This window comes from Ambystoma mexicanum, chromosome 10 (assembly GCF_040938575.1).
Source record: "Ambystoma mexicanum isolate Mex_15411 chromosome 10, UKY_AmexF1_1, whole genome shotgun sequence".
NCBI lineage: Eukaryota > Metazoa > Chordata > Amphibia > Caudata > Ambystomatidae > Ambystoma > Ambystoma mexicanum.
In genome coordinates, this window is record NC_090932.1 from 1,443,903,048 (window position 1) to 1,443,928,799 (window position 25,752).

General features: G+C 46.0%; 1 protein-coding gene across 1 annotated transcript in view; it reads left to right on the forward strand.

Annotated features, from left to right (window-relative positions):
* The window catches only part of NAA25 (N-alpha-acetyltransferase 25, NatB auxiliary subunit), a 1,586,429-nt gene that overhangs the window by 6,279 nt on the left and 1,554,398 nt on the right, over positions 1–25,752 (forward strand). The gene's annotated exons all lie outside the window — the stretch shown is intronic.

The window sequence follows — 25,752 nt, forward strand, 5'->3', positions numbered from 1 at the left end:
GATTTTCCAAACAGTACAGCAGTCAGTACCTTTAACAAAAAGCAAGTACAAGTATTTAGGATACCAACTTGAGTAACATAGAATTTGTCATGTTGGTCTATACTGAGCTATGGTTTGGTAGAGTGGTGTAACATACCAAACGCCTTCAGTCTCACAGAAATGCATACAGTTCGACTTCCTCATTTAAACCTGCGTTTCAGGGCTCGTTTTGCTGCATACAAAGGGACCACGGCTTCCTGTCAATCGGGCCTGCCTGCACCTCTGGGGACCTGCGATGGATGTACCTTCCCAGCCCCCCAGGTTTCGAGTTCTCCTGCTGCACTGTTTTTTGCTAACACCACGTGTGTTATTCATTCAAGGAACTATATTCTCTACAGCAAGGATGTAACCTATCGCCCTGGCTTTTCAACCAATATCTGGCAACTCTCGCCTACTGCATTTCAATTTTCTGCTCAAATTTGCTGATGACGCCCAACTCATTTTCAGGCTTTCCTCAGCCACCTCCTCTCATTCCCTCATCTTTGACTGCCTAATCGCCATTCAACATTGGTGTGCAGCCAAGGATCTGTTTAAATGCCAACAAGACTGAGATCCTCGTCATTGGTACACCCTATCCATCCTTTCCCTTCATTCTCTAGCCGGCCTCCCTTGGGCCTCCTCCTGCCCCTACCTGCGAGGCTAAGAACCTCGGGGTCATCTTTGACTCCACACTTTCCTTCTACGCACACATCTGACGTCTCTAAAAAGTCAAACTGCCTACTGCACCTCCTTATAGGTACTCTTGCTTTCCTTTCCTTCCCTCAGAAGCTCACTGTCTCCCAAGCTCTGATTCTCTCTATCTAGGTTGTACTACTGGAACAGCCTCTTTCAAAATCTACCTTCTTCCACTCTCTGCCCTTTACAACAATTCCAGGACCGGACTGCAAGCCTTATCCTTGGCCTCAAGCCCTAGGATCGTATCTCTCAGCTCTGAAATCACTTCATTGGCTCCCAGTGGATGCAAGGATTAAATTGAAAACCCTCTGCATTGTCCACAAGGCTTTCTGGGGCCTGGGTCCAAAATACTTTCAACTATCGCTCAGTAAATACCTCCCCTCTCTAGCCCTTCGCACCTCTGCCTCGAACTTCCTCAGGGTCAGTCGTTTGTCAGAGAAACAAGCTGGGGGTAGATCTATCTTCGGCTGGGGCCTCCCTTTTGGAACTGCTTCCCTGCCACCTTTAAACTTGAGGAGAACCATCTACTGTTTGGGAAGCTCCTCAAGACCTTCCTCTTCGCTGCTGCCTTTGCCCTGCCTGTCCCCTGCTGATCTGCTTTCTCTCTCGGCACTGTGTACCTGGCCATCCTCTGCCCTTCGGGTCCAGGTACCTGCTCACATTGCCACTCTCCTGCACTACCGCCGGGCCACCCCTTGCGCCGGGGTCTGTATCTGTACCCATACAGTCACCCACCCACTCTTCTTCTGAACTTATCAGATACACCCTATCTGACTAACCTAGAACTTTGCCACCTACTGGCTGCACTACCACTGTTTATCACCTTTATTTATTCATTTGACTTTTATTTATTTTGTTCTCTCCTATGCTCTGCACGTTCCAATTCCTCCCCCCTTCCATGCACTTCCGCCCTTTCCCTTCCCCATGCATTTGCACGTCCTCAATGTCACTGGGCCTAGTAAGATCGTTGTTTTTGTTTCTCCCGTTTCTCCTCCCTTCGCCTGGTCGCGCTCTGAAACACCTGTGTATGAGCGCGATATAAATAAAATATCATATCATATACATCTGTCTCTTGACTCTAGCCCTTGGCTTATGTGGAACCGTGTACATTGTATTCAATGCACATTAGTGGTCTCTCGCTGTTGCCATTACCTGCGTCATCAGTGAAGATGCCTGATCTGTGACTTAACTGTCTTAGCGTTTGTCCATTGTCCATAATTCATTACATGCCCCCCCCTTCAAGGCAGTTTGACATAGATCAAAGATTTGTAGCTCTGTAAAGTCATGAATACACCTACTGGGAGCTATTAATTACATAGAGATTGCCTATATTGGTGGCAAAAATGAAAGCCTGTATGCATTAATATTTTAGCACATAGCTGCTGCATGCAAAAATTGAGTTGCTTGATAAATTGCTGAGTGTTTAGAAGCATGTCATGTGTGCTATACAAAAAAAACAACGGCTGCATCATATTTCACATAGTAAGTGCCAACATTAGCATGAATGAGTTCATTGATCTATAACATTAAGGTATTCAGAATGAGTCCATTATATTGCAACTGGACCTAGCTGAGTATGCTTTAATGAATGCATGGATTCAATGTGAGGTATTTAGGGTAACTGAAAAATCATTACTGGTAATAGCTTCAAAATACGACAAAGGTATCCATTAGTAAACAGCAACCAACGTAGCTTGGCTCCTGGCTTCTTGACCCAATGCGCTGTGGACTGTGATTCTGAGCACATTTTCAGATGCATAAACAGTCACTAGCTTGGATCGGTGTCCTTGAAAATAAACCAATATGTGAGTTTCGTTGTTACTCATAGATAGTCACGGAGGTCATCCAATTCGTATGTTTGCTTTGCACTCAAACTTGCATCTTGAGGTAGAATGTGATATATCTTCAGTTCTTGGACTCCTGACTGAGAAGCTTGTATGGGCGATTTGTAGAATTTCAGGTATTCTAAACTCTGGATTAATAGCGAGTCTCTTTCTGAGGTGTCAAGAAGCACACAGGAGAGGAAAACCGGATGCTCATGTCTCGCTGTGCACTGTTATGGGCTCATTTCCTTGTGCCATATATTCCTAGAACCAGAGAAATCCATTACTTGCTTCCCCAGGTGCCTGGTGGTCCGGGTTTGCGAGTGTGCATCGATCATCTTGTGGCTGACTTGTGTCTGGCTGTGAGACAGAGGGTCTAGCTTCCTCCTTGGCTGTGCCGTTTGGGATTACTGGACGCATTTGACAATGGTCGTTTTCAGAGCATTTTCTCTTGCTCTGGCATGCTTCCATTACAAGGCGTGGTTTCAGGTAGAATTTCACTGAATTCACTGTAGAATACTTGTGGGAAGTACCTTTTTGATTCAGCAAATGTCCCTATGCACAGATCATGTTCTGGATAGTCTGTAGCGCCACAGCGCAAGTCTGGATGGTGAGGCTGTGACTTTTACGTCCTTTGCAACCAGTGCTTCTTTGTCACAAACTGACACCGTAGACTTCTTCCTGATCAATGAAAAAATGAAATTGCGAACAATGTTCCAAGGCGCCTGCAAAGCTCTGCTTTGTACCGGAAACGGGTTGCTTCAAGGCCCTTCGTTTTTACAACTTTTCATGATTGGGTCTACAACAAAACGGGAGACAAAGTCCAGGTATTACCAACAGCCAGCCGTACCAAGTACTTGAAGTCCATGCTCTAATGACTGTGTCCCAGTCAATTAACCCTTTCTGTAGGGCACTTGTGGCGATGTTGTCACCACAGAGAGGCCAGTATTGAACCCACTGAACTAAGAGTGCATGGCTTCCTCCCTCGTATGTTCAGAACCTAGCAGAGATGCATTCTGTGACCACAGCGAACTGTGCTTGGAGATGTGCATCTCAGTGCTTCGCACCTCCGAATGCATTTTTAACAGCCTTGCTATGTATAAATTCAGTTTGGTGTATTCTAGTTGTTGTAAAGTGGAACTAGGCCAGAGTAATTTTTTTTATTTGAAATGATCTAGGTGGATCCAAAATGACCCCACAGCATTTAACTTGTGCACCTACAATGGTCACAGTTGGTATTCATATTGGGACATGACAGCAATATTGGTTGAAGTGTACCAAATATGAACCATTTTGTAGGCTATGAGCTGTACTGTAAAATGACGCAATTGGTGCAACATGCAGTGTGCATTTAGAGTTACTGTCACAGGAGTTCACTGGCTAAGCTTCGAGTAGAACCTTTGCGTTCACTTAATGAGTACAGTGTTATTTCAGGCCTAGATGGTGACACACATGCATGTGAATACGGTACCACGTAATCTTCTCTGACCCACGTGTCATTCACCCAATGTACATTACCACAAGAATCTAATTCTTGAAATGAGTGTTTGAATGGGAATGTTTAGTGCCCCGTACACAATCCAGTTTGTGGAGCCTGGCAAGCATGCGGATGCTGCTACTACACTCTTTGGCTCCACCTTCTTATTGCTTAGTTTACTGGCAGACATCTCCTGCCGTGTTGCAACCTTGGACTAGTTAAGTGCCTGTATTTGGTCTGGCCATGAATTCACATTCCAATCTGGGATTCCTCTGCTGAGTGTCCAGAAAATCAGTTACTACAGAGACTTCCTGCGGCTTCCTGGTCACTTCTAATCCTAGAGAAGTCATTTTGAATCAAACCCACAACATCTGTTATGACATCACGCAGCGCATAAAATCCCTGCTGTAGCGATTGATCATTAGAATCTGCAGCTTGAAACCCTAGCTGTACTGCCTCACTTTCAGTTTGCAGGATTTGTATTCTTGTTTGTGAACAAGTGTAAGTTCTACCTTTTATGGATTCTTGTCGTACCTCACACTGTACTGTAGTGGTGGAGGTGGTGCAGGTAGCTGCTCTCCTGAGACGCCCAGTTTGGGTGCTCCTCAGACTAGTAGCTGAATGCGTGATAGCTGTCCAATTAGATTGTATCACCTCACTCGGGTGATCCTGTGAAAGCATTCCTTGGCACAGCTTACCTATGGATATAGCTTGTGTCCGGGATGTGTTTTGGGAGTTCCAAGCCCTATATGGGTCCACACTGAGTCCTGCTTTTCTTTTATTACATTACATTAATTTGCTTGAACTGCCCATAACGCAGGTCTCCCTGATGCAGAAGTAATCTGCTTGGCGCCATTGTGGTTTTTTGCTTCTCTACAGGACGCACTCCATAACTCATTTAGCCTTCTCCCTCTCAGGGTAGAAACTCAGGTTCATATTACGGCAAGTGGTCTGGAACTGCATATAATTTAAGAAATACATTAAATGTGTGAATCTACATGCCATGTCTAACGTGTGAATACATTTGATTTGCCATACCTGTTGACCCCAAGTAGGCCGTAGAGGGACAGTTTTTTGTCATGTTTGTTCAGCCATATTTGCAAAGTATTCTGACGGAATCCGCAACATGCATGTGTTGTGTATAATATGGCTCTGGAGGGAATTTATACTGATGTTCAAGCATGTAATCCCCTTCTTGGTACGGTCTCAGTGAAATATATTGGAACTGTGCTTTGAATTCAGGACTATCAGTTTGAAAGGGCACTGCAGTGTTCCCAGAATGAGTATTTGGGCCACAGGATGGGCTCACGTTTGACTAAAAGGCATTTTAATATCGCACATAACACACATGGGGCCTCATATGATGGAGATCCTCCATCATCAAACACATTTTGCACATATGTTCTAGTCACAGGATTACTGGGTGCAAACAGTCTGTATTCATCAATCACAGAAAAGGTGTGAACTTGCAGCTGTGTAGCTGGGCCCTTAAATGTCTTGGGCATCCACACATGACCCATAGTTTTATTTATTTGTACTGCGCCGGTGCCCACAGGCATCAGGGCGCTAGACATGAACACACAGACTTGAGGCGTACAGGCCACAGGACAACACTAAAGAAATGTTTCCAACAGAGTAGGACCGAAATTTAGTTTGTGTCATTTATCGAAACATTTGTATTGAGGCTGGAGTTCGAGGCTCTTGGAGCTCTCTTTTCTCTAACATGTGTGAAGCACTTAAAGGCTTTAGAACAACTTCTTTGCTTACAGGTGGAGTGGAAACCTTGCTCAGAAAATTCCCAGAAGTCAATGAGATGAAGAATAAAGGCAGGCCGATCCACAGTTGGAGAATATACACTGCCAGCATTTTATAACGGTTTTAGAAAGTCTGTCCAAAATAATTCTTTCATTACTTTAGCAACTAGAAAGGCTTTCTGTTTCCACATTGGCAGACTTGCAGTACTTTCCTGGATTCTGGACATGTAGTCCAGATTGGCGCATTCTTCATCCTCTTGAACGCCAATCATCCTCATTTGACAGATCTCCATTTCTTCATCTTCTGCGGGCTTCTCACTTGGAAGAGGAAGATTGTGTGGAAACATTGCGGTAACCATCTGACACAGGTTTTGGGTGGTGCACAGAAACTTGCCTGGTACCTCTTGGGTGGTAATGCGGGTAGGACAGCAGTTCTGGAACCTCTCACTCTGATTAGTTGCATTGCTGCTCTGTAAGACTGGCCAAAAGGAGCCTTGCTGTTGATCTTTACCAGGACCCAATCTCCTTCTTTGAGAGTGTTCTCAGGACTGGCCTCTGCAGCTTCCACCTGAAGGGATTCCCTCCGCAGCGTTGTCGCCAGCAGTTACTAGTGCCTATAGAGGGGGCAGGGAAGAGTATGCAGATCAGGCATATACATCTTTCTCCCAAACAAGAGTTCAAATAGGGTGTTCCTGTTGCATAGAGATTGGCCTGGTAAATTATTTACATTCCTGATCACTTATGGCACATGGTCCAACAAGTTACTCCCAGTGACAAAATGCATTTAGCCAGGCTAACTTTTATGGTCTGATCGGCTCTTTCCACAATTCATTTCATTTCCGCACAGAAAGGATTCGAGAAGTGCAATTCTGCTCCCCATGCCTCTGCCTTCTTCAGAGCCTGCCCTCAAAAAGCAGGACCATTGTCGGCATGGAGCGTTTGGGTTGCTGTCATAGCTGCTACGCCCCTAAGTGCCTGTATGGCCGATTTGCAGTCTGCCTGAGGAATCATCCAGGCAAACCTAGTGCAAGAATCCATTATTAATAGAATGTACTTGTACTTATTCACTGCTGGTAGTGGGCTTATATGATCCATTGGATCTCAAAGGGCGAGGCTGCCTTTCTCAAAGGAACCTCCAGGTTTTTTGCTGTGGTCCACAGTTGTCTTTAAGCATACAGTTTTGTTATATATATATATATATTTCTGAGGCTCGTGGAATCTGCTTAGATCGCATGCTGTGCATAGGCCGACATCTAGTGGAAGCTGCGGAGTATTAGTTTGTTTTTCGAAAATGGGCGTCGACACAGGGCGTACCAGTAATACTATCCCTGGTGTGACGTCCACTGTACTCAAGATCCCTCACGTGTCTAGGATCCGCAGATTGTTTTTTTCCACCATACTGGTCGGAAGCATTTTGCGGAGTCCCCTGGCCTTAGCCATACTTTTGCTAAAATATTAAATTATTTACATCCTTCCCCATCCCAACGTCTAACTTCGACACTCGACGTCAGCTGGAGAAGAAATGGACAGTCGGCTGCTGCACAACGGATTTGGGCCTCGGAAGGCCTCTGGCCTCGGCCCGGGCCTTGGAAGACCTCTGGCCTCGGCCCTGCAAGTAGGGAGAGTGGGGGTTGGACATACTCTACACTCTTGGTATATAGGTACACCGTATACATTTCCTACACTTGAACAGCCCGCTGCCTCAAGGTGCGTATGGAGGGTACCCCTTTTCAATTCTGCCCCAAGTGCAATCGCAAATACCCTTGCGTCGACAGGCACGCCACGTGCAATCTCTGCTTGCCGAGGGACCACCCCGAAGTGAACTGCAGAGCGTGTAGTAGGTTTAAACCTAAGACACTTAAGGACCGTTCGAAGCGTTGGGCCCACCACGCCAGGCAGGCGGCCATGGCAGCAGAGGGCGCCTTCAGCGACGCCATACTTTTGGACGGCGAGGGCATTATGGCATCAAAAGACAGCCGAGCGCAGGTCCCCGACCTCGAAGGTCGTCCGGCAGTGCGGCTATGGGGAAGACCCCCGGCGACACAAGTGCTTCACACACCACACACACTAAACACACTAAGTCCATACCGAGACTTGACAACGTCGAGTTCTCGGAAAGAGGCACAAACAGAACGGTCCGATTCGGTGTCCTCTGGGCGTTCTCGGTCGAGATCGCCGCATGACTCCAGGCAATCATCCACTCTTGCCATGAGTGCCTCGCTCCCTAGGCTAACAGAAGTTCGATCGTCGGAGGACGAGGACGAAGACGACTTCCACCCCCAGGCCGCGCTCCAGGAGTCGGAGCCCGCAGACAAGATCAGCGCGGCGCCACGCTCGAAGGACAGGGACTCTACCCCCGATCCTCGACGCCAGGCGTCGAAAACCTCCGGAGCCACAAAAGGACAGGGAAAACACTTTTACACTCACGGGGAGGGGGAAAACAGCAGAAGAAGCAGCCTTTGCACTCTTTCACACCTGTGAAACACGCCACTCCCCCTAAACAGACAGACAAGACCAGGTCTGCTGATATGTCTAAAACCAGCAAATCTACTCAAGATAAATCTCAGACTTGCTGAGAGAGTCATTCCCAGTTCCAAAAAATGGTCGAGTGAAGACATAGATAGGGTCATGTCAAGGATGTCTTCTTTGGCTGACTTTTACGATAAAAATCCAGACCATTTCCTTTCGTATGATCCACAAGGGGCGACGCCCTCAGGCTCTAACGATCCTATCCCCCCACCCCGAGTAAGAAGCCCCGGTTTGAGACACCGATGAGGTCTACATACCCCTTCGAGGTACAACCATACTCGCGACCATACTCACTGTATCAAGGAGAGGCTTCCTTTGGTGAGGACCAAGAATTTGGCATGGTAGAAGAGCAAACCGGCAAGGGCTAATATGGGGATGATGAGGACCAAGAAGAGGAAGAGGAAGACCCTGAAACCTACAGAGTATATTCCCCGGTAGAAAACAAAGCCCCGGTTACCGACTCCCCTGTCAATAACCAACCCCTCCTAAACGAGGTTCTCTCACGTGCAGCAGAACATTTCCATATTGACACCCACGGTGTCAAGGAGGAGAGGGACTTCGCCGAGGAGTTAGTGGGAGAAAGGAGGCCTGTTGCCCAGACCATCCCTATCCTTAAGTCCATTCAGCGAAGAATAGACCCGTCCCTGGTGAACCCGAACCTCACCAGAGCAGTCTATCCCAGGGTTGAAAAACTTTTCAGGGCAGCCCAGTCTGACCCGCTCTATATAAGAGGACATCTGAAGCCAGACTCCCTAGTTTTTCACTAACACTCGTAAGAGGGCTGGAACACCCTTGTCATCGTCAGAAGCTCCTCCAGACAAAGGGAGCAAAAAATGATATGGTTTCGGCAGGAAAGTAGCCTCAACGTCCGCCTATCAGGCAAGGATTGCAAACTCCACCACCCTGTTGGCCAGCTACAACTGCCATCAGTGGGAAGAAGTCGCGGCACTCATAGCCTCTGCTCCGGAACCTTTAAAGGACCAGTTAGCTTGGATTTCTGCAGAGGGTAGAGCCGTGTTTGGTTGCATTTTGAAAGCAACCTTTGACGCCGCGGACAACGCAGGCAGATTGATAGCAGAAGGCACTGTTATCAAGAGACATGCGTGGTTACCGCAGTCTGGTTTTAAGGCAGAAACCCAGGCATCATTGTTGGACAAACCGGTGGAAGCCGATCTGTTTGGTAAGGCGGTCGAGGACGCACTGAAGAATGCCAAGTACGAATACGAGACACTCAAATCCCTTGGCCAGTTAACCAATAAACCCCCGAACCAGAGAGGGAATAGTAATTTTCGTCACCCACGCGGCCAAAATTCCCAGAGAGGATCTAACTATTCCCAGGGGCAGGGGACACAGTGGAACAGCCAACAGTCTACCCAGGGTTACGTCAGGGGTAATAGGAGAGGTTGTGGAAAAGGCAGAGGCAGCCCCAGCAAAGGAGGCGGCACGCTTCCACCAAAGCAGTGACGCTCAGTCCAGGGTCCCTTCTCACGCAACCCGAGTAGGCGGACGCATTTCCAACTTCACCCAGGCTTGGGAAGGGATCACATCAGACAGATGGGTGCTGTCAACAGTATCCACAGGGTACTGTATAGAACTACTGCAGCGTCCCCGGAACCATCCTCCACGACAAAGAGTACACTCTTTAGAACATCAGAAGATTCTCCTCGAGGAGATCGCCATTCTGCTAGAAAAGGACGCGATAGAACTCGTCCCGGGACACCAGGTAAACAAGGGTATTTATTCAACCTACTTCCTTGTGCCAAAGAAAGATTTGACAATGTGCCCAGTATTGGACTTACAGCCTGACAACAAGTATGTCAAGCCCCAAAAGTTTCGTATGACTACGCTACAAGAGGTAATCCCCCCCCCTCCTAAAAAAGGGGATTACATGGCAACCTTGGATATGAAAGATGCCTATTTTCATATTTCCATGTTCCCAGCGCACAGAAGGTACTTGCGCTTCAAGGTGGACAGTCGGCACTACCAATTCAAGGTACTGACCTTCGGGATAGCTTCGGCACCAAGGGTATTCACCAAGGTACTGGCGGTGGCGGCTGCACACCTACGCAGGGAGGCAATCCCGGTGTACCCTTATCTGGACGACTGGCTCATAACGGGGCAAACCCCAGTAATTTGCAGGACAAACATTCAAAGGACTATCAACCTCCTCCACGAATTAGGCTTCTCAATCAACGAGAAAAAGTCAAGCCTGGTGCCAAGCACCTCCAAACAGTTCCTAGGAGCAATTCTAGATACTCAAGAGGGGTTGACCATTCCTTCAGAGGAAAGAATTCGGAATATACTACTGCAAATTCCGCAATATCAGTCCGGTCACCAAATAACGGTACGCAAAGCAATGCGTTTACTGGGCATGATGGCGTCATGTATTTACCTGGTACCCCCACGCGCGCCTGCGCCCCATGCAGGAATGGTTGGCGAAACAGTGGTCTCAGGCAAGTGGTCAGTGGGACGATCTAGTGGTCGTTTCGCCAACACTAGTACAAAGCCTTCACTGGTGGACAAGAGCGAATCTTGCACAGGGAAAACCCTTTTACGATCCCGAAGTACAGGCAGTAGTCACTACAGATGCATGTCTGACGGGGTGGGGAGCTCACCATCTCCACCACACAGCTCAGGGCCTCTGGTCTCCCTCAGTGGCCAAGAACCACATCAACCTGCTAGAGCTTCTGGCAGTATTCAGAGCGCTTCAAGCGTTCGAGCCCCACCTACTAAACCTGCCAGTGCAAATCCGGACGGACAGCACAACAGCCATGTTCTACCTGAACAAGCAAGGAGGGACTCGTTCGCCAAATCTGTCCAAGCTTGCCCAGAAAATCTGGATATGGGCACTCGGACGGAATATCTTCCTGTCATCAATATGTTCCAGGGGAGCTCAATTCCCTAGCGGATGCTCTGAGCAGAGACTCCCTCCCAGAGGAACACGAATGGGTTCTACACAGAGAGGTCGTAGAAAACATCTTCTCTCAGTGGGGTTTCCCCACAATAGACTTATTCGCCACAAGCGAAAACAGACAATGCCCAGGATTTGCATCCAGGTTCCCCCAACCAGACTCCCAAGGGAACGCCCTGTGGATGAACTGGTCAGGGATGTTTGCGTACGCTTTTCCACCAACTCCTCATCAGGAATGTGGTGAACAAGATGAACAGAGAGTCGATGACGCTCGTCCTAGTTGCTCCCATGTGGGCAAGACAACCGTGGTTCCCACACCTACGCAGGATGACGGTGTGCGAGCCCATCAAACTTCCAGCCTGGTACAACCTACTGTCCCAGCACCAAGGTCAAACAGTGCACCAGCAACCCAAATCAATGAACCTGGCAGCATGGCTCCTGAGGTCATAGAGTTTGGACATCTCAATTTACCAGAGAGGTGTATGGACATCCTAAAGGAATCTAGGAAACCAAACACAAGGCACTGTTACTTTGGCAAGTGGAAGAGATTCGTTATCTGGTGCCAGAGTAGACAAATCAACCCAGTTGATTGCACTCCTTCCACTATTGTTACATACATGCTCCACCTGCTAGACGCAGGATTGGTTTTTAACTCGCTGAAAGTACACCTGGCAGCGCTGTCGGCATACACCACTTCCCATAACAAGGTCTTGTGGTGGAAAGTACCAGTAGTTAAAGCCTTCATGGAAGGAGTAATGAGATTCACCCTCCTATTTCAAACCCACCACCAGGGTGGGACCTTAATGTGGTGCTATCTAAGCTCATGGGACCCCCTTTTGAGCCCATGCATAAAAGCAGTCTCAAACACATGACTTATAAAACGGCCTTCTTAGTAGCTATTACTTCTGTAAGAAGGGTCCGTGAAATTCAGGCTCTGTCAGTGCAGGATCCCTTCTTTACTGTCCATAAAGACAAACTGGTTTTACTCACACACCCTAGGTTCTCACCTAAGTTTATATCTAAATTCCACGTAAACCAGTCCATCGAGCTTCCGGCTTTCTTCCAGGACCCTCAAAGCTCGGCTGAGGTGAAACTACACACCCTAGATGTGCGCAGGGCGGTCCTCTACTATGTAAATAAGACCAGACTGCTAAGAAAAACAGATCAACTGTTTGTTTCCGTAGCTACAGGCAGAGAGGGGGATCGTGTCTCTAAATGTGCCATCTCGAAGTGAATTATTAACTGTATCCAGCTGTGTTACTCACTCTCTGAAACAACTCTGCCTTTCACGCCAAGAGCCCACTCTACTAGAGGCATTGGGGCCACTCTGGCTTTCATTGCAAATGTACCCCTTGACACCATTTGCAAAGCAGCTACTTGGAGCTCTATTCACACTTTTACTCAGCATTACTGCATTGACACCCATTCCAAGGCAGATGCACAAGTGGGAAAAGCGGTTCTAAGACACTTATTTACTCATGACCCTTCTCACATCCCACCTCCTTCAGGTACTGCTCGCTAATCTATGCACAGCATGTGATCTAAGCAGATTCCACAAGCCTCAGAAGGGATACATTACTCACTGTAATCGTATTTCTGATGCTTGTATCTGCATAGATTCACATGTGACCCACCCTTCCTCCCCTCTGAGAGAAGGCGCATGGTTGCTTGTAGTCTTACCTTTCTATCTGCTTGGATTATCTGTACTCGCGCTACTCCTCATGTCAGAAAAAATACAATCTGAGGATCCTAGACGCGTGAGTGATCTTGGGTACAGTGGACGTCACACTAGGGATAGTATTACTGGCACGCCCTGTGTCGACGCCCATTTTCGAGTTTCGAAAAAAAACTGTAATACTCCGCAGCTTCCACTAGATGTCGGCCTATGCACAGCATGTGAATCTAAGCAGATACAAGCATCAGAAATACGATTACGGTGAGTAATGTATCCCATAAATATATATTTCACTTGCTGTCAAAGCCCTGGCCACCAGAAACGGTCAAGGGGCAGCTGTGCAGTTGCACTCACCCCATAATTGGGCGGATGCAAGTCCAGCATGTGTGGCTGCAAATTAGCTTTTCCCTGTCTGCTCTATTAGGGGTTAATCTTTGAACAGGATCCCCTTTTTTCATAGGAATGGTGACTATTGCTTTATTTTTAATGTCATAATGTAATTACTGGGGAAACCTTTTGGCCTAGGTACAATACCTAAACAAGCCTTTTATTTCCTCATCCATTGCAGTTGCTGAGCGAGTTACGGCTATCGTTTTTTGGCATATTTATCTGCCAATGCATTGCCTGTGCTATGAATGTGCCCTTTGGTATGTGCTCTTGTGTGCATCACCCATAGCAAAGGGCAAGTCTGTTTATGATGCCAAACCTGCGTTCAGAGCTGCCTGGAAGCAATAGTTTAATGCCTAATGCCTCAGAAGTCATTTTGCATCCACCAATACAAATCAGTGTTTATAAGCCCTGACAATGTAATCTGAATCTGAGACTACTAGAGTAGGCTTCCCTGAATCTGCTTGGCTCAATGCAAGTGGTAATCCATGCAATTCAGCAGTCTGGGCAGACATGTCTCCCAGATGCTTTGTTGCAATATCATTGTGTATAAATGCTTCGTCAAGTGTCCTACGACTGCTGCGCACGCTGCAGCATATTTGGACAGTGTTCCCACCGCTGGAATGCCGACCCATTGCAGTAAATTACCTGGACAAAAATCAAACTATGGCATGTCAGGCCGTGAGGAGTCTGGCTCTGTGTCCATTGTCCAAGTCAATCCACTCAGTCTTTGCAATTCTGCCTTTTAATAGCGGTACTTTACAGCTTGAGCATGCTGAGATGCTGACAATTGAATCCACCTAGTATGTAATGCCTTTGCAGTTGGTACGCTAGCTTTTGTGGCAGGTACCTTCAAGTTGAGCTAAAGGTATGTTTATGTGAATGGCTCTATTTACTGCCAGTGGCCTCTCTTGTGGAATAATCCTCTCAACCAAAGCCAGAATGTTCTCCTCAGGTGTGAATTTTAACTCTCGTGTGGCATATACATGTGATTTATATGCAATTGGTTTAGTCTTCCATAGATTGCACACTGTGTATGTGAAAGCATGATCTCCCACCACAAGTATTTGTATCTCTGTCCTGCAAAGGACCAGTTTGAGTCACTAATGAATATACCCGTGTGTGTGTGTGTGTGTGTGTGTGTGTGTGTGTGTGTTTCAAAGCCTACAATGGTTTGACCAGCTCAGCAAAATTAGAAACCTACGATCTGCCAAAATGTAACCTGCAACTGCCTAAGCGTGGTAGGTGGTTGTGTCCTTTCATACATTTACATTTCAAGAACATCTGCTGACAAACCTCTGCCCTCAATTGAAAGAGTGAATCATAAAAAGGTAACCTCACGATGTGCTATTCTTCTTTTTTTTTTTTTTTTTTTTTAATTTATTTTTAAGTTAATCGGGTAGCCTTTTGTAGCCAATGTGTGAATGACTGTCTACTTGTTGCAAGTGTTCACTAAGATTCTTATCTGTGATGTAAATATCATCTACATGTTGCCAACAGTTCGGAATGTCTGCAAGCAAGCTCTGTATTCTGCTTGAGCACGTGCTAGGTGCATTTTTATACCCCTGCATTATTCTAGCGAACTGGAAGTGTGTTCCCTTTAAACGTGAATGCAGTGTATTTCTGGCTTTCTACACTTAAAGGTTGTGTGAAATACCCATTGCCTAGATTAAGGTTTGTTTTATATATATTTTTTTACACGTGAATAAACATCAACACATTCTCCCCAGCTTCCCTCCCTAACCCACCACCCCACCCCCGGAAGTGTTCGGGTCTTCGTAGGTTCTCTCTTCGGGAACTTTTACGTGCTGTGTATGTCTGATATTTTGATATTGTGTGGGCACCATTGTTCCATGTAGTCTGATTTCAAGTATTCCAGCACTGATCCCCATTCCTTCATGAAGGAGTTGTTTTGGCTCTGAAGATGGTTCGATTTTTTTTTTTTTTTTTTTTTTCCATGGTCCTTTGGGACCACACCTTTTGTAACCAGGTGAATACCAGTGGTGGGTCTCGTTTCTTCCAGCTTTGAGCTATCGTTGCCCATGCCGCGATGACTAGGCCCATAAAGCTCCTCCATTGTGCTTTGTGGAGTCTCTTGGCCGGTGGGTCCTTTAATCCGCACAACCACACCCTCATTCCCATTTGGTCTGCTTCTGGGAATATTTTTGACATTTCCATTTGCACTTCTTCTTTCCAGAAGCCCTTCACTCCCTGACAGTCCCACCAAATATGTCTCCATGTTCCTGCGTCCGGACACCCCCTCCAACAGCGATCCGTACCCGGGTACATTGATTTGAGCCTCTCGGGGAGGGGGGGGGTGTAGTGCCATTGTGTAATTATTTTCAGCCACATTTCTCTGGTTTGGACGGCCCTGGTGAGTTTGGGGGATGCCTGCCCACAGTTCCTCCCATTGCTGCCTGGGAATTTCCTCCCCTAGCGTGGCGTCCCATCTCCTCATGTATGTCCACTTAATTTTTTCTTCTCGAGTGTTCATGAAATTATATAATGTCGACACCAGTTTTTTGTCTCCTGGGTTGATTATTATGTACGTCTCAAATGTTGTGAGATCTCTCGTGGCCGCCTGGAAGACCTCTGGCCAATGTTTTATCTGCTCATATTTGTATCTTTCCGTTTCTGTTAGCTTCCACATATTTTTACATTCCGCAAAAGTTCAAATTTCTTTGTCTTGAATCATTTCTCCTATTTTCCTGCATCCTGCTGCTTCCCGTTTCTCAAAGCCACCAGATTCCTGTCCTGGTGGGAACTGTGACTTCCTGCAAATAGGCGTGAAGGAAGCCAATGGAGTAGTCCTGATTCCCTTCCTAGTTTGGACATCCTAGGCGTTAAGAGTGGTTCTCATGACCTCACTTACTTGAAGATTCAGGTGTCTGTGTTTAGGTTTCCACAGTAGGTCCTCCAGGGGGGTCCTGGCGACCGCCCTATCTTGTGTTACCCAGATCGTCTGCTGGTCCTCCCGCAACCACTCCTTCAGGACCCAGAGTTGAGCTGCCTGATAGTATTTCCTGAAGTGTGGTAGGGACATTCCGCCTGCCTTTGTTGGTGCCGTGAGAATGGCCCTGGCGACCCTCAGGGGTTTCCTGTTCCACACAAATTGCGATACTGCTTTGGAGAGAGCTTTGAAGGAGGAGTCGGGGACTGCTACAGGGTGGGCATGGAAATAGTAAAGCACCCTGGGGAGTACGTTCATTTTTACTGATTGAATTCTTCCCCACCATGAGATCCTGAGCGGGCACTATTGTTCTAGATCCTTCTTAACTCTATTTAGGAGGTGTATGTAATTGCACTTATAGATCTTGTCCACCCTGTGCAGGAGTGTCACCCCTAGGTATTTGATGCCTTCCTCTTCTGTTTTTAAACTTAGGAGGCCTGCCACTGTTTCTAGCGACTCCTTGTTTCCCGCTAGGAGCATAATCTCTTGATTTTTTTTCCTATATCTTCAGGCCCGAAATCCTCCCATATTCCTCCAGTGGTTCTATGGTTCTCGGTAGAGAGGTCCCGGGGTCTTCCAGTGCTAGGAGCATGCTGTCAGCGTATGCTATAACCTTATGTTGCCTGCCCGCCATCTCTATCCCCCTTACCCCCTCAGATTCCCTTATCTTAATTAGAAGGGGCTCCAAAAATATAGCTTATAGCAGGGGTGAGAGGGGGCATCCCTGTTTCGTGCCCCTTGAGATCTCCACCCTATCCGTGACTTCTACATTTATTGCTATTCTAACCGATGGGTTGTAATTGGCTTTTACCATATTTATAAAATGTTCCCTGAACACCATGCGCTTTAGTATTTTGAAAAGGAGTGACCATTCTACACGGTCAAATGCCTTTTCAGCGTCTAATGAGAGTAGTATTGCTGGTGTATGTGTGATGCCTATTTTTTTTCTATCAGATGGGTTACTCTTCTTAAGTTGTCGTGTGTTTGCCTACCTGGGATGAAGCCTGATTGATCTGTGTTTATTAGGGAATGGAGGAGGGTTGATAGTCTGGCTGCCAGTACCCTAGTATATATTTTCGCGTCCAGATTTATTAGGGCTAAGGTTTGTTTTATATTTAAATCTGTGTAGGTTGGCTAGCAATCCAGAACTGTGTTGGTTCTGGACTGCCTCTGTCTTGAAATGTGCATTCAAAAATCCACAATAAAACTGTAGGACTGTACTTTTATGTGGGCTAGCTTGCTTTATGATTATCCCCTGCTCCATTAGCTGGTTGTCTATGGTTTGAATGTGGGCAACTGCCTGTGGTTTGACTGGATACCACCTTTGTGGCAGGGGTGGTTTCAGTACTGGAATCACATGCGCTGGACATTCCCCATCATGTCCTAAATGATTTTTAAAGAGCTGCACCGCTGCCAGCGCTGACCATTTTCTTGCATATTTTTGCATTAGTTCCCCGCTCACTTTTTTTTGAAAAAGCAGGCATTACCACCTCTTCACCCCTTGGTGCTTGCCGTACGTACAATGGTGGCCAATCTTGAAATGCTAACAGTCCTTTATATTGAATGTGTAACTGAGCCAATGTCTGTCCAGTGGGAGTGGTGATCTGTACATTCCTGTGTGCTCCAATAGTGCCTTGTGGCTGTATTCAAATATGGAAATGTCGGACCCAGGGTCTAATAGGACCTCGATCCAATCCGTGTGTCGCTTAGTCTTGGGAACAATTTGATGAGTGCATGGACTCTACATTCTGTGAAACCTGTAGGGCTGCCGTATATTTTTTCCTCAGCCTTCACTTCTGTCTAGTGTCTTTGCCTGTGGGGAAGGGGTCGGACCCTCATCAGTGTATTTTTGCAGACTCTACGTGTGTTTCCTGTCACTAAAATCATAGTCAGTAGGTCTGAAGTGGCACTGGCCCCCAGGCGTACATCACGATGGCCTACCCCTGTGATGCCTTGCCACTGCATGCTCTGCCGATCTCCTGCAGATTTCAAATTTGTATGCCCGTTCTCTGGATATTTTTCTTCTTCTATCGCCTCTGTGGTTTGTTGCCCTTTTTAGCATGGAACGATCCTCGTCCTTTCGAGGACCTTCCTTTGTGGTGTGTTTTGTTTTGTTTATCTGGCTTAAGATCCTTGTTACCCTTTTTCTGTGCCTCTGTAGGTCTCCTGCCCAAATGATCCCTGTCTAGCGATTGATGGGTGGATGTCGCTATGTCCCCGGTAATGCCTTTATTACTCTTCCTGCCACCATCGCTCGACGCCGGCGTGCACCGCCTTCACCAGCTCTGCATGGGAGACGCACCCCATGTTGTTCACCCTTCGAAACCTTTCCTGCCGCCCCCTCAGCCGCTGAGGCTTTCTGGACACCCAGGAGAGGGGAGTGGGAGGTGGGGAGCTGACTGTTCTCCACGGCTTGCCTGCTTCTTCCTTCTGGTGAGGGGTTCCCCAGCTTTCACCTTCCTTTACCGGGACCATATGCAGGCCGACGCCTCGTTCTCCACTCCAGCTGAGACTTTCCCATCGAGCAAAGGGGAGGGGGCTAGCAAATTGCTTCCTTTTTCTTGCGGGCTCTTGTGGTGTTGCCCAGCCCGTCTCAAAACCTTATAGGCAGGCTTGCTTCTTCGGCCAGGAGCAGAGCCAAAGTCTATGCGTCCTTCCCTACTGGTGGCCATCTTGGAAGGATCCCCGTCTTCTTTTATATACATTCCAAAACCTACACAGTTAATATTACATGGCTATGTTTATGTAGCACCACTTGCCTGGGGAGTCGCAAGTAGCTCCTGGTTTCTCTTGGTTTCAAGGTATCCGGCTCCCCTTGGCTATAACCATGAGCTTAATAGCTGTCATGTCTGGTCATTTCGAACCCTGCTAATGTCATGGGTAATGGATGGGACGAGTTCCACTAACATATCCTCCTGAGAATGATGACGAAAATGAGATGAGTTGAACCCAAATAAACAATTAATTTACATATTTGTTCAATTAATCAATACTTTAAAAAGTAATATCTTTGGTGGCAAGAAAAATAAATAAAATGACAACAGTAGACTAGTTCATTTTGATGAACACTTTACACAATGAAAGGAAAATACGTCAAATGGAGGATAAATGATCACTGTCACTATTTGTATACCTGCGGGCCTTGTCCCTTCCATGTCGATAGCGTCAGTAGTAGACTTTTATTTTATTGTTCTAGTTGCTTTCAGTTCAAAGAACTTTTACAACTAGATACAAATTATCTTTCCATAAATACTATGAAATAGAAGTAACATTTTCATTCATTAACCAGCAACAAGTCAGATTTCATAAACTCCACAATATATTTAAAATTGCTATCTATTCATCTACTTTCTAAAATATATATATCATTTAATTTTCTATACTTATGGTATATTTGAAAAACATGATGCTTATTAATATGTTACAAGCCATACTATCAATTCATACATTAGCATACTTGGAACTCCTATTCTTAGCGCTACATAATAACCATGATTAGCAAACAGATATTAACAGATTGTATAATAGGAAGTGCATTGTGCTGAATATCACCACAAATTCGATTACTTCACCTAGTTTCAAGAATTATTTCAGATGCAGTCCACACTAAACAGAGCAATAATCAATGATTCAACAGATGGGTTTAAGCAGTAATTCCAAAAATGCACTTTAGGTATACTATCGTAGCGATACATATACCACTCATATATGCGCATATATACTGATACGAAAGCCAGACACTCAGTCAGAATGTGTCTTAACAGTATAGTTGTTTATTTGATAGGTTCCATTGTGAACCATACATGGCCCTAACCGGTAATTAATTGGTTCTTGGTTCTTCTTAGTAGTAGACGTTGTACATAAACGCATGCAATAAACATTAGATAATCTATATCCTAATGTTAACTTGTTTGATAAAAAAAAATTACATACTTGATGTGACCATGCATGCATAATGAATTTAAACAAGTGATATAAAGACAAGTTAATGATAATGGAAAAAATATGTATTCTAAAGTACATTTAAGTTGTTTGCTGTTTAGTTTTACAGTATATAAATACATGCATGGATTATTTTGAAAAAGATCAAATCCATGACATTGATCTACAAACATACTTTTTTGTTAAGTATTTTTATAGCCATTTGTCATTTTTATAAACGGCCCTCCCCCTGTCTCTAGCCCATCCAGTCCCTTTGAGATCACGTGAGAGCCTGTTCCATTACATAATGTCCAATATTGAAAATTGTGCGGATGCCGCTTTTCCATTTAATCCCCTCGAAGTTAGTCCATGGCCATTCCCTAGTCCTGCCGAAATTTCCCAGCCTCCCCTTATACACCGTAGGTCACCCATTCATTTTCTAGTAATCGGAATAGTTTGTGTAACCATTCTACACATGTTGGAGGCAGGTTTTGTTGCTAGTGTTTAACTAGCACTAGCCAAGCCGCTATCACCATAATCTTAAAAGCTTTTTGCTGGGGCCTAGACCCCCCCCCCCCACATCCCCTCCAGCACTCCTGCAGGATTGTTGGTTACATTCTGTGCAGCATCCCACGGGTGTAATGCCACTGCATCATAATCTTATACAAAGTTTCTCTGAGCTGGATTGATCTAGTTAGTTTAGGGATATTTCTCCACCAGTGCTCCCTTGGGACTTCCACCCCAGTGTAATCTCAGTTCTTCATATAGCCCCAAGAAGTGGTGGGATTTGATTCTGCTAGGACTGTGTATAGTTTTGACACCACATGTTTATGCCCTGTATGTGTGTAATAGATTTCTCAAAGGGCGTTGGCTTTTTGCCAGCATCTAATTTCACTTCCGGGTTCATTATCCAAGGTCTCATTTGATAGTATCCCATTCTATCCTTTTCCGTGAGCCCCATATGTTTGCACTCTTCAAATGTGTAAATGTCCGCCCCCTGCATTATATGCCCCTGCTTCCAACAGGCTACTTTATGCCACTGTTTAAACGCTTCCTGCACCATCCCCGGTTGAACTTGTGGGTTCCCAAATAATGGTGTGAAGGGGGACAGGCGCGTGTTAAGAGATTCCTGATCCACCAGTTGATCCCATATGTCGTAGACCACTACTAATATCTGGCTCATCTGGGTATTCTGGGTTCTTTCACTCCTATATAGCCATAGGATCCCCTCCAGGGGGTTCCCTGCCACAGCCCCTAGCCATGCTTGTTCACGGCTTTCTTGTCTCCAGAGAACCATTCTCACACTACTCGCAAATTGAGCAGCCTCATAGTATGTGGGAAAGTTCAGGAGGCCGCCTCCCCTTTTTGTCTTTATGTACCATCAGGGTCTGCAGCGCCGCCTTCAGGCGCTTATCTTGCCACAGGAATCGTGATACCATCCTATTTATAGCCACAAAAAAGGAGCGCAGGACTGGAATCGGAAGAGCCTGGAAATAATACAGTACTCGTGGTAAAGTGACCATTTTTACTGAGGCCCAGCCGTGAGGTTTTTAATGGCATCCACTTCCCCAAATCTGCCTTTACCTGTCAAAACGGTGGCAGATAATTCTTGTTGTACATATGTGACTGTGTTCATAAACGTCCCTTTCTGGAGGGGGCTGGAGGTCTAACGGATTCGTCGGAATGCTCAAGTATCTTATGCTGCAGTTTTCCTCTACGAATGGTGAGTAAGTAGATCACCTGTGTCCGGGATGGCCCCAGGTCCAACAACCCTGACTTCTGCAAGTTGATTTGAGTCCTGCCACCTCTTCTATTGCAGTGAGTGCCGCTTCTGTCCTTGTTATTAGTATCATCAGTGTATCCTCTGCAAAGGTAGCTTTTTTGTTGTTCTCTTCCCCTACACCCCATCCAACCCCCGCCCCCGTACTCCCAACCCGACGGAATTACCTGTATTGCTGCATCCTGCTTGAGTTTAATAATAAGTGGCTCCAAAGTAGATCACGTTTAAGGGGCAACCCTGCCCAGTGCCACGGTGGCTATTGATGCTGACGGACAGGTGGGAGTTTGTTCATGTATCATGCGACTCCTGTAGTTCGCTTTCACCATCCGCCTTCTCAGCATCTAACAAACAAGCACTGATGGAATCTGCTGTATAGTGGCTTTCTCTACCACGTGAGCTATTCTTGTGTTATCTCATGTCTGCCGCCCCATTATGAATCCAGATTGATCTGTGTTATCAGTTTTCGGGAGCAAAGGTGCAAGGCTCGCTGCCAGAATGCCTGTGTATATTTTCACATTGATGCTTTCAATGCTATGCTTCGGAAGGACACACATTTTGTCAAGTCTTTATTAGGCTTTCTGAATATCACTACCTTCGCCATGGTCTTGTCATTCCCCCTTGTTTGCAATGGAGTTATAGAGCCCCTGGAAGTATGTTTTTGATTGCTGCTTGATCTGGTTACCCTGGTGTACAGGATTTCAATCATTTGGCGAAGGTCTCCATTATGGCCTCTGTTTCGGTCCCGGTCGACCCGTCTGGTTGTGCTATCTGGAGGGTGGGCCGCCTCTGTCATTTTCTATTGCCTAGCTAGCAAATGGTCTGCCTTATTGTCCTTTACATAATATCTCTGCTTAGTCCCCAATAGGCACCTTTCGGCTTTGCAGGTACGCAGCCGGTCCAGTTAGGCAGAACATCCTTCAGCATTTTGGATGGGACCCGTGTCCTTTTTCTTGCTATCTCATGCATGACTTCACGCAATTTGGCTTCCAGTCCTTTTTCCATTGCACCCCTTGTTTCTCCCTCTGGGCCCTGAGTGCTAAATTCCCCATGCATCAAAACCTTAAAAGCCTCACAGATGCCCTTGCGTGGGGTCTTGGTTGTAATTTACGGCACAGTACCCCTCCATCTTGTCTCCTATTACCTCTGCTGTTGCTATGTCATTCAGCAGTTCCCTTGGGAATGTCCATACCCCGAACCCCCTGTGCAGTCACCGTTTACTTACTGTCACCATCAGTGGGGTGTGGTCTGACAGCGAAATGGGCCTTAATTCCACTTCCCATTAATTCCACTAAATTGGGACTTGAAGCCACACCTTCTTTATGGACTTCTAACTATAACTTTGGGATCTGCGCACTGTGCTTACCTTCCTTATCCAATTACTTACATGTCTATTCTTTGCTTGCAAAGTATACAAATCGGGTCTTTCATACGGGTGAGGTGACTTGGGTGCTTCCCAATCCTGAGATACAAGCCCAACAAGCAGGCCTCCTCGGGCCAGGTCTGATCTGAATGCTTCCCCCCCCCCCCCCCCTTTACTGGCTTCGCTAGTCCCTACACTCTGACAGAACCTACCAATAACTGGGCAGGACCAAAACACAAGAACAAAGTCTGCGGTTTCATGGCTGCATCTGGGGCAATTCATGATCGTTGATTTCCCCCCAAAGTTTTCCGTGATGCTTCCCGTATTGATCTCCAAGTATGCCACTATTGTGTCTGCCAGGTAGTCTCTGAAGACTGCATCTTGCAGAGCTTCAACCCGTAGACACCAGGTCTGAATCAGTGGCCTAGAGGAAGATCGCAGCCACACTACCATCAGCGGGCGTGATCCAAAAGGGCTCTAGCTTTGTACTCTACCGCCGCGAAACTCACTGGCTGTGTCCCAGCCCATGAAAATGTAGTCCAAGCTAGTGTAGACCACAGATGGTGCTGCATAGTCCGAATAGCCTCTTGCTTCCCCATGAGGTTCCCTCCATTCATCCACTACGCCCAGGCCTCACTGTATGTTGCCAAGTGCTGTCGCTGGAGGCGTAAGGGGTTTGAGGGGGAGGGTGTCGTATTTGTCATCTGACCGGTCTACTAAGGGATTGAACGTGCAATTGAAATCTCCCTGCATCCACACAGCATCCTGGAGCACAGCCTCCCTGGAATAGGGAGAAGGGGAGTTTAAGAATGTGGTAGCATCACTGTTGGTGTTATTGATGCACACCTTCCTATTTTCTATGAGCCTGTGAATCCGCGCCATCCTGCTCTAGTCATTGCGCTTAAATTCCAGCAGTTGGAAGGGAATCACTGGAGCAATACATACCCTGACTCTCCTCGCATAACTTGAGAAAGAAGAGCCGTACATCTTAATTCCCCCCCCCCCCTCCAATTTCTTCCCAATCCTACTCTATCTGCAGTTGGGTGAATCTCTTGCAGCAGTGCAATGTGTATCCCCTTCCTTTTCAGGCAAGCGTACACTCTCAAAACTATTAAGGCCTCTGTCATTCCATGTAATTTATGTTTAGCGCACCAACCATCTTGTCTCCTTCGGCCAGATCTTCACCATTCCCACCAATGCCGCGCTGCCTCTTGGTCACCATGTCTCCTGCAAGATTTTTCGCTGCCACCCCCCTTCATCACACATACCCTCTACGATCAGCCCTTAGCATTCAATAACCTGTATGTTTAGCTTTTCCATGCTCTACATACAACTTTCTAACATATAAACAGAAATAGTACTACCTCTTGCGAGGTAGCAATAGTAAAAAATAAACTCGCCTTGAACTTTTTTTCGGCGGCCTTGAGACTGGGCTTTCAGAACAGCACTAACAGACTGTTCACTTTACCTTGTCATGGGTATCTGACCCCGTTACATTGCAGAGCACTTAAGCTTCAGGTAATGAATAGTGACTTAGTTCTTTTTTTAGACTTTTAGACTTGCACCACGACTTATGAGCAGAACTTTACTCACAAAATTACAAACTCACTTTGTAGAACCATTCTATCTTTACTCAAGCAAGACACCCACTTGAGGATAAGTTTATTTTTTACTATTGCTCGTGCACTAAGTATCATTTCAAATTCACCCCAATTTCTTGTAAACATTTTTTCCACTACTAAGTATTTAGCTACCAGTCTGTCTACACCACTTAGGGCCTGTTCATTATTGTTTTAGGTAACACAATTACTTGTCTCATACAAGGATTTGTTCTTCAAGAATCTGGATTTATGGTATGTTGCAACTTCCCACATGCACATTATTACAAAGTGCTAAAAATATTTCTTTAATAGCAATGATGGCAAACCAGCTCTTTTTAATTTAGATTTTCTATCTGTTTTAATTTTGGATCATTTTTGATTTTTTTCCCATTGGCTTCAACCAATACACGAACACTGGTATGTTTTCCCTTTTTCATATAATTAATTTGTGTTTTTCTCTACGATTGGGATGTTATATTCTTTGTACTTGTTTTTTCCTTTTTTTCATTTTTGCCTACCTGAATATACTATAATTTTTGATTTCATGTACAGCCTTGATAACGACCAGATGGGTCAAAACACGTGTCGGCTGTTCTGTGACCAATAAACAGAGTATTTTCCGTTGTTTTATGCTATAGTCACACCACAGGAAAGATTGTGAAGAGTCCTGATGAAGGCTGTTGTTCGCAATAGCTATGTGAACTACTATATGGCGAAACAGATGTGTGAACAGTTTATGAATATTTTTGTCTGCCACAGACACTGGACACCAAATATCTGACCTTTAGAACACTAATGTCAAACCCTGTACAATGCACAAGGGGGATGTATATTGTTAGTCACCAGACAGTCAAAGTGTCAACTTATGTG